This window comes from Nicotiana sylvestris, chromosome 3, assembly GCF_000393655.2.
Source record: "Nicotiana sylvestris chromosome 3, ASM39365v2, whole genome shotgun sequence".
NCBI classification, from domain to species: Eukaryota; Viridiplantae; Streptophyta; class Magnoliopsida; order Solanales; family Solanaceae; genus Nicotiana; species Nicotiana sylvestris.
Window position 1 is genome coordinate 3,176,694 of NC_091059.1, and position 9,673 is coordinate 3,186,366.

Genomic DNA, 9,673 nt, shown 5'->3' on the forward strand with positions numbered 1-9,673 from the left:
ATGCATCTCTATGACAGACCAGAACAATACTTGTAATGATAGAATCGGAAGCAACTGCCTCTGTACGAGTAGGGAGGGCATAGTATCTGGCCTGGCCTCCCCCTCTCGGGTGACCTCTACCTCCCTGACCTCCACCTCGAGTTGGTTGAGCATGTGGAGTGGCAGTCGGTGCTATAATCATAGCTTGGGGACCTTGTAGAGCACACTGTGGCCGAGAAGTCTGTAGTGATGCACCTGTCACGCCCCAACCTCGGGAGGCGCGACCGACGCTCAATCGAGTGAACCCAACTGAGCAAGCCTTGCCATACACTTCCTACCCACCTTGATATGAATAAAGAAACTATATTTTTGTTTATCCATTTAGACGAGGAAAGACAACACATTCTACATTGATAGTTCATTTTAAACACCACATTAAACCGTAGATTAGTTAGTTTCCAAGATCCACATAGAGTTACAATTTATAGGCAACATAAGTTTAGAATTATAACATGGTTCGTAGACCCATCCAACCTCCGTACATAACCCTCACATATGTCTACAGAGCCTCTAGGATACAAAAGATGAGTTTGACAACGCCGGCAACAAGGCCCCCGACTATACCTCAAAAGTGAAAGTCCACAATACAAAGATATACAATATAGCCCCTTGAAGGAGAAAGGGGCTCACCAAGATCTTGAGAAGAGGGATGCTTCGCTACACACGGCTGACACTATCCGCTATGGAGCCACCTACATTCATTTAAAAAAATGTAGCGCCCCCGGCAAAAGGGACGTTAGTACCATGGAATAGTACTAGTATGTACAACTAAACACCATCAAAGTAGAAAGACCTTTCATACACAAATAAGGAAATCACAGGTATCACTCCAAATCTTTAAACGATCACAACATTATCAACATGAAGGAATTACACAACCTTCACATCATGTTTCCATAGCCTTTAGCTGGGCATTTCATACTGTTCCACATCGTTCACATTACCACCGCTATCTTGAGCGGAGTCCGATCTTGACTCGATTGGCTAGGCCATCTCCCAGAGACGTTACCAATATTCTATTCACACTTTCCAGTTTCAATCATCAATGCATAACCGCCATGTGTATAAGTCATGGCATCCGATGAAGGCCCGATCGACTAGGCCGCCTTACCGAGGCATTACCATTTTCTATTATTCATCTCACTCCAATCTTTGGTTACACATGTATTAGTTTACCGTCACTTAGGGCAACAATTTTCACATTCCATAATTCACATTTCACATTGTTCCCATTTTCAACATTAGGTTTGTAATTCAAGAGAGTATGGCACACAAGAGCAAATAGGGTTGTAGGTGTAGATGAGACTTCATGTAAATGGCACAACAACGCACTTCAATTTCAATCTAAGGTCTAAGCATTTCGATACATGATTCATAGTCCTTGCACCTTTTCAAATTATCAAGAATAGCATGTTGATCAATTTGAGACACAGTTTCCACGCATATAAGGTTGCATCACCAAGTCAAGTGAAATAGCAATCAATACAACAATTCAATTTAATCTTACCGTACTCACACAACCAATGATAAAGCTCAATTTCTAAAAGACGGGATTTTAGCCATACATACCTCAATAAAGCTTTCCTTATTCCTTACAAAATTCCGGAACTTTTAGCACTTCGATCTATTGTGTAAGAATTACAAATTAAACCGAGAATTAGAGACGAGATTGAGATTCTAGCTTGTTTTGAGCATACTATTAAACACTAAAGGTGCATTGTGATCTTAGGCCCTTTTGAGAGAAATTTCTATCATTTTATACCCCAATTGCTTTCTTTTTAGTTCACTACCTCCCAATATTCTATGGTGTGATATGGATGCAAGAAATTCATTCTTATACCCATGAATTACTTCACTAGTGATCCCTTATTGCTAAGCATAGGAATAAGAGCTGAGGTAATGAAGTATTACCTCTTGGGATGATGATTTAGGTGCCCTCACTTGATTATCTTCAAAGATTTGGCAAGGTTTCATGGAGTAATTTGATGGGAAGCACTTCCCTCTCTAAGATCATCTCTCTCTCTCTCTCTCTCTCTCTCTAAAAGCATCAGGAAATATGCTCAAATGAGTTATAACACCGAATATATCGATAAGGGGTCGGGTTTAAAATTTAGAAAATTGGAGCCCCGAGTCAGGTTTGCGATCGCAAAGTGGAAATGCGGCCCGCAGAATGGACCACAAAAGTGCTCCCAAAATCTAAACATTCTGTCTGGGTATGCGGCAGAATGCGGTCCGCATACCCGTTCTACGGTCGCATAATGCACCGCAGAACTACTCCTTACAAAATCCCAAGGAAATTATGCGACGACTATGCGGTCCGCATATCGGTTACGCGATCGCATAATGGACCGCATATTTAACCTCAAATTTGACTAACACACTAACTCACTTTGCGGTGACTATGCCCCCTATGCGGTCCGCATACCTGATATGTAACCGCATTCTTGACCGCAAAATCGCACTTCTCTGGAAAACATTATTTCTTGACTTTTTAATGCACTATTCAATCAAAAGGGGTCCGAACCGCGACGAGCTTATGAATCCTAACACATGCTCCTAACTTGGCACCACAGGATTCGGGGTTCTGAGTAGGAAATTCACGAGGCCTTACAGCACCCATCCTAAGTCTGGGGCAATCCCTCACCATATGACGCGTGTCATCACATTCAAAATAATCTCTAAGAAGTCGTGAGTGTTGTGGCTGGCTCGGGCCAAGTCTGTTGGACTGACCACTAATAGCACCTTGTGCAGGAGGCACACTAGATACTGGAGGTGCATAATAAGGCTCTTGAGGCCTACAAGGGGCTGGAACAGCACTGGAGGCTGGAAGAGCTGAATGAACAGGAGACTCACATAGCCCCTACCATGTCGAACTGCATCTGGGGCACGAACACTAGAATAATGGCCAGACTCTCGAGACCTCTTGGCCTCACTCTCCTCTCTATCCCCAGAAAACATGCCCTCCACTCCCCTAGCAATACTCACCACCTGTTGATACGAGATGTCCATCCCTAACTCCTGGGCCATACTAGTCCTGATGCTGGGATAGAGCCCCTCAATAAACCGACAGACCCTCTCTCAAACTATAGAAACCAAGGTCGATGCATGTCGAGCCAAATCAACTGCATACTCTGAAACAGTCATAGCACTCTGGCGCAACTACTCAAACTCCACGCGCCATGCGTCCCTGAGGCTCTGAGGGACATACTCTCTCAAAAACATGTCCGAGAACTGAGTCCATGTAAGTGAAGCTGCTTCAGCTGGACTGTCCAACTCATAAGCACACCACCATTGATAGGCTGCTCCTTTAAGCTGAAACACAGTGAAAGAAACCCAACTCGACTCTGCTATGCCTATAGTACAGAGGATACGGTGGCACTCATCCAAAAATTCCTGAGCATCCTCTGACGCTAGCCCACTGAATGTAGGAGGGTCGTACTTCTTATACCTCTCGAGCCTATGCTGCTCCCTCTGAAACTGCTACCCTACCCTCGGGCTGAACTGGGCTATAGGTGGCATCGGTATAACCTCTAGAATCTGATCAAACTAAACTTGATGCTCTAGGGTGCGGGCAGCGGGAGTCTGTGCTCCTCCCCCAGCCTGAGATGTGGCTAGAGTAAGGGGAATCAACCCTGCCTCAGCTAGAGTACCGGACATGCTCAGGAACTGTGCTAAGGTCTCCTAAAGAGTTTGTATAATAGTAGTAGGCGTCTCAGGTACCTGCGCTCTGACTGGAGCTACTGTTGGCTCCTTTATAGCAGCTCGCTCGGGTGCTCTGGCTATACCACGTGGGCGTCCTCGGCCTCTATCCTGGCCCCGACCTTTGGGGGCTCTAGCAGGGGGTGTGGGTTCCTGGTCATCTCCAGCTGCACGTGTCCTCACCATTTGTGAGAGAATAGAAGACCGAAGTATAGAATTTCGAAGTCAACAATTTTGCATGACAAGGAATCCACAGAAGTGAAATTTTTCCTAACAGTTCCATAGCCTCCCGAAGATAAGTACAGACGTCTCCATACAATTCTGCGAGACTCTAATAAACTGGCTTGTGACTCACGACCCTTATGAACCTAGAGCTCTAATACCAATTTGTCACGACCCAAATTTTCCCTTTGTGAATTGTTGGAATGGCACCTAGTCTCTATAACTAGGCAAACCTATCATTTGTAGAAAATGAGTTGCAGAACACAAAGATTTACAACCAAGCGAAACCGATAAAGTAATTAAGACATTTGATAGGCCGCTCGGCATATACAATAATCACTCTCAAAATGTACATAACACTCCCAAGACCCAGAACACCATAAGTCACAAGCTTTTACGAATATCTAACTGTTTTATACATCTGTACTAGAATAAATAAAAGGGAAGCAACATTAAAAAGGATAGAAGGACACTCCGAGGTCTGCGAACATGACAGATGTTCCTTGAAGTCTCCGGAATGGCAGCAACTGAACAACTAAGAATGCGACTGGTATGAGGTACCTGGATATGCACACAAAAAATATGTGCAGGGAAGGGCATGATTTCACCACAATAATACCTAGTAAGTGCCAAGCTTAACCTCGGTCGAGTAGTGACGAGGTCAGGTTAGGCCCTACTGGTATATATATAATAAAAACAAGACAGAATGAAATATTGCAGTAAAATAAAGCCTGGAATTTAATAAGGACGAAATCATAAAAGGTAACAGCTCAGTACACAAAGATAACAACAGGAGATATCCCGAGATACCGTCTTGTAGTCCCAAACGTAAATGTGTAGGGGGATCTCCCGGAATGCCGTTCTGTAGTCCCAAAGTAAATATGCAAGACAGGAGGATCTCCCAGAATACCGTTCCGTAGTCCCAAAGTAAATATGCAAGGGGATTTCCCGAATACCGTTCCGTAGTCCCAAAGTGAATATGCAGCTCAAACAACGGAAATAACAGTTGCAGCAAGAAAACCTACAATTTAGACTAAGTTCAAATCAAGGAAAAATAGGGGATTCACTAAACATACTGCACAGAGTTTAGATAAACAATTAAGGCAAGTATACATGCCATTCTAAGCTAACACGATACAACACATGCTGATATAACTCAAATAAGAAGGAAAACAGGTTATTACTTAGCAGAAATCGGGTTTCACAACAACTAGCATGTGTATGTACTCGTCACCTCACGTATATGGTGCTCACATATCAAAAACAGTACCAAATCCTAAGGGGAGTTCCCCAACACAAGGTTAGGCAAGCCACTTACCTCGAACCAAGCTGAACCAGTCCGTAACAATGCTCGTTCCACGAATATCCGAATCCAAATGGCCCAAATCTAACAAAAATCAATTACATATCATAAATATAACTAAAATGAACTAATCTAGCTAATGATATCAAAGCTAAAGCAAGAAATTGGAAAATCTCCCTAAAAGGTCTCTCCGGGCCCACGTCTCGGAATCGAGTAAAAGTCACAAAATATGAACACACATTTACTCACGAGTTCATTCGTACCAAAATTATCCAAAACCCACATCAAAATCCCAATCAAAACTCAAAAATTTAGTTGAAGAACTTCCACCCTTCTTCCCCAAATTTCTCACCCAATTCCTTAATTTAATGATGAAATCAACTATGGATTAATGGAATACAACCAAAAACGAGTTAGGAATCATTACCCCAAAGCTTCCTCTGAAAATCCCTCGAAATTTTGCCTTAATTCGAGCTCTCTAGGTCCTAAAATGGAGAATGAAATCAAACCCTCACACTTAGCCCTTTTCTGCCCAGTTATTCCGCATCTGCGGACCATCATCGCACATGTATTACCGCACCTGTGAAATTTCCATCGTAGGTGCAGATTCTACTTAAAAACCCAGCGTCCGCTTCTGATATCAAAGGGTTGCTCATTTCACAATTAAAGTTCTATAAAAGGTAAAAGGATCAAAACAATGTTAATAAAGAATAAAAATGGGTATAGGCTCGTAGTGTGGGTGCCAAAAAAAGGTCTACATGCTCAAAAGGGTTTACTAGGGATCAATTTTATTTGTGATAAGAAAGATCTAAAATCATTTCTCAAACCGAGCATCACCTCAAATTTCGTTTAGACTCACATATCGGGAAAGTTCTAGACACAAGTACAATGACATGGACTATATAAAAATCTCACTTCACACATGGCACATGACTCACTAAGGACAGTCTCATTCAAACTCTCAAACTAATACAAGTATTCACGAAGCCACAAGATATTAAGCATTTAGCACAAAGTGAACATAAGTTAAGAAAATGAGATATAGGCATCACAAAACATGCTATCCAAATAACGAAGACATCATAAGAAATTTTAGCACATAGGGAAGACACTAACATGCCCAAGTCTAAATATTCTAATATCAAACAAGTTAAGGGCACCTAGGACTCAACTTTCCTCCATTTATTTCCTAAATAATACCCTACTTAAAATAAGAAAACTAGGACCCAGTTCAAACTACATCCCATGGAAAAGAACTGAGGCAAAAATAAAAAAACACGAGGGATTATTACTACCTAAAGGAAACTAAAAGACATATCTTTGGATTTTTGTTTAGACTTTCATCCCTCAAGAAAACTGTCTAGGAGATCCATCGTCGAGAAAGGTCCAAATTTTCTACCTTTTTTATTCCGATTTTTCTTTATTTAAAAAATATTAAGCTACTAAAATACTACACAACTACGAAAATAAAAAATAAGAAGCTTAAATCAAAATACGAAGTTAACATTTTTACTAACATACTACTTCTAATTATCTAGAGGAATCTCCCATTCCACACTTAAAAGAGGGCAGTATCCCCAATGCACAAATAAAGCAAAGGCCAAAGCAATCTCGGCTCATTAGGTACTCAGATTTCCCCCAATGTATGGTCCTTTGTGTAGGCACCCCCTGCTTAGTTCTCACCATCTAGCTTGCTTTTGCACTCTTCCAATGACTTTGCTTCCTATGCTTATAATCCTACAACATAAAAACAGACACTACAAAAATAATATAATAAAAATAAAAGACAGTAGTAAAGCTGGGTTGCCTCCCAACAAGCACCTGATTTAATGTTGCGGCACGATGCAGAATCTCGCCTAATCATTGGCTAGTAACACCTTCGACTTCTGACGATCAAAGTCACCTCCATAATAGTATTTTACTCTTTGCCCGTTCACTAAGAACGTGCTCTCGCCACCTATGGTGCGTAGCTCAATTGTACCATGTGGAGTGACTCTTACTACCTCAAACGAGCCCAACCATCTCAATTTGAGCTTTCCCAGAAAGCGTCTCAACCTCGAATTGAACAAGAGAACCAATTGGCCTGGTTCGAACTCGCGATTGTGAATATGCTTATCATTCCACCACTTGATCTTTTCTTTATACAGCTTGGCATTCTCATACGCGTGCAAGCGAAACTCATCAAGCTCGTTCAATTGCAACAACCATTTTTCACACACTAATTTTGCATCAAAGTTCAGCTTCTTTATCGCCCAATAGTCCTTGTGATCTAGTTCCACCGGTAAATATCATGCCTTCCCATAAACCAGCTTGTAAGAAGAGGTACCGATTTGAGCCATAAACCAGCTTGTAAGGCGGTCCGGTATGCCCACAGAGCATCATCAAGCTTTGTAGCCCAATCTTTCCTGCTTGCACCAACCATCTTCTTCAGAATTTGCTTTATCTCTCTATTGGACACCTCAACTTGTCCACTAGTCTGAGGATGGTAGGCGATTGCAACCTTATGTTTGACCCCGTATTCTCCAAGAGATTGTCCAACAGATTGTTACAAAAATGGGTTCCCCCATCACTTATCATCACTCTCGGAGTGTCGAACCTTGTAAAGATATGCTTTCTCACAAAGTTAACCACAACCTTGGCATCATTGGTAGGAAGAGCAATGGCCTCCACCCACTTCGACAAGTAGTCAACGACTACCAAAATGTACTTGCACCCTTTGGATGGGGGAAACGGATAAATTCCCCACACATCAAAGATTTCAACCTCCATAATACCATGTAATGGCATCTCATGCCTTTTTGTAATCATTCCCATTCTCTGGCATCTATCATACTTCCTCACGAACTCATGGGTATCTTTAAACAACCTAGGCCAATAGAAACCCGATTGCAACACCTTGGATGCTATTTTGTCACCCGCATGATGACCACCATAGGGTGACACATGATAGTTATGCAAAATATCATTTATCTCAGACTCGGGCACACTTCTTCTCATCAATTGATCATAACACACTTTGAAAAGAAATGGCTCATCCCACACGTATGATCTCACATCCCGCAAGAACTTCCTTTTAGCATGAGGTTGAATGTCAGGTGGCATTTCTCTACAAGCTTGATAGTTCACAATATCCACATAACATGGCACCTCCCCAGCAGTAACTGCCAATAATTGCTTATCTGGGAAGGTTTACTTGATGACATCTCCCTCAGCTACATGACTCTGTGTTTCTAGCCTGGACAAGTGATCGGCCACTTGATTCTCTGTTCCTTTACGGTCTGGATCTCTAAGTCAAATTCCTACAAGAGTAAAACCCAATAGATTAGCCCTAGTTTAGCATCTTTCTTTTCGAATAAATACCTGATGGTTGCATGGTCTGTATAGATGATGACTTTGGTGCCAACCAAATAGGCCAGAAATTTATCAAACGCCCACACTACAACAAGCAACTACTTTTCTATCACAACATAATTTATTTGAGGAGGAGTGAGAGTCTTGCTTGCATAGAAAATTGAGTGAAATATTTTGATCCTCCTCTAGCCAATTATGGTCCCAATTGCACCATCACTAGTGTCACACATCAACTCAAATGACTCGTTCCAGTCAGGAGCCAATATGATTGGTACACTCACTAACTTTTTTTCCAGCTCCTCGAATGCTTTCAGACAAGCATCGTCAAACTTTAATGGCACATCCTTCTCTAACAACTTGCACAAAGGAGAGGAATTTTTTGAGAAATACTTTATAAATCGGCGATAAAAACTTACATGTCCTAGAAAGCTCCTAACTTCTTTCACTGAAATTGGTGGTGACAACTTTTCAATTGCTTCCACCTTAGTCTTGTCAACTTCCAGTCCATCTTTGGAAACCTTGTGCCCCAACACTATACCTTCACGTACCATAAAATGACTCTTTTCTCAATTCAGTACCAGATTAGTCTCTTTGCACCTAGCAAGCTATTTAGCAAGATTGGTCAAGCATTCATCAAAAGAGGGACCAAACACAGAAAAATCATCCATAAAGACCTTCACAAATCGTCCCACCATATCGGTAAAAACAACCATCATACACCTTTGAAAAGTCGCAGGTGCATTACATGACCCGAATGACATTCTCTTAAATGCATAAGTGACATTAGGGCATGTAAAAGTAGTCTTTTCTTAATCTTCTGGGGCAATAGCAATCTAATTATACCCCGAATAGTCATCAAGGAAACAATAGTATTCCTGTCCGGCTAACTTGACAAGCATTTGATCAATGAAGGGGAGAGGGAAGTGATTGATGATAGACTATAATATCATATTTTAGTCGATTATTATACTCTAATTTACTGTACTTTAATTGAGTTTGAGCTTTAATCGCTAGTGTTTTGCACTAATTGTGTGTTTTACGCCTTGTAGGAGTAATTCC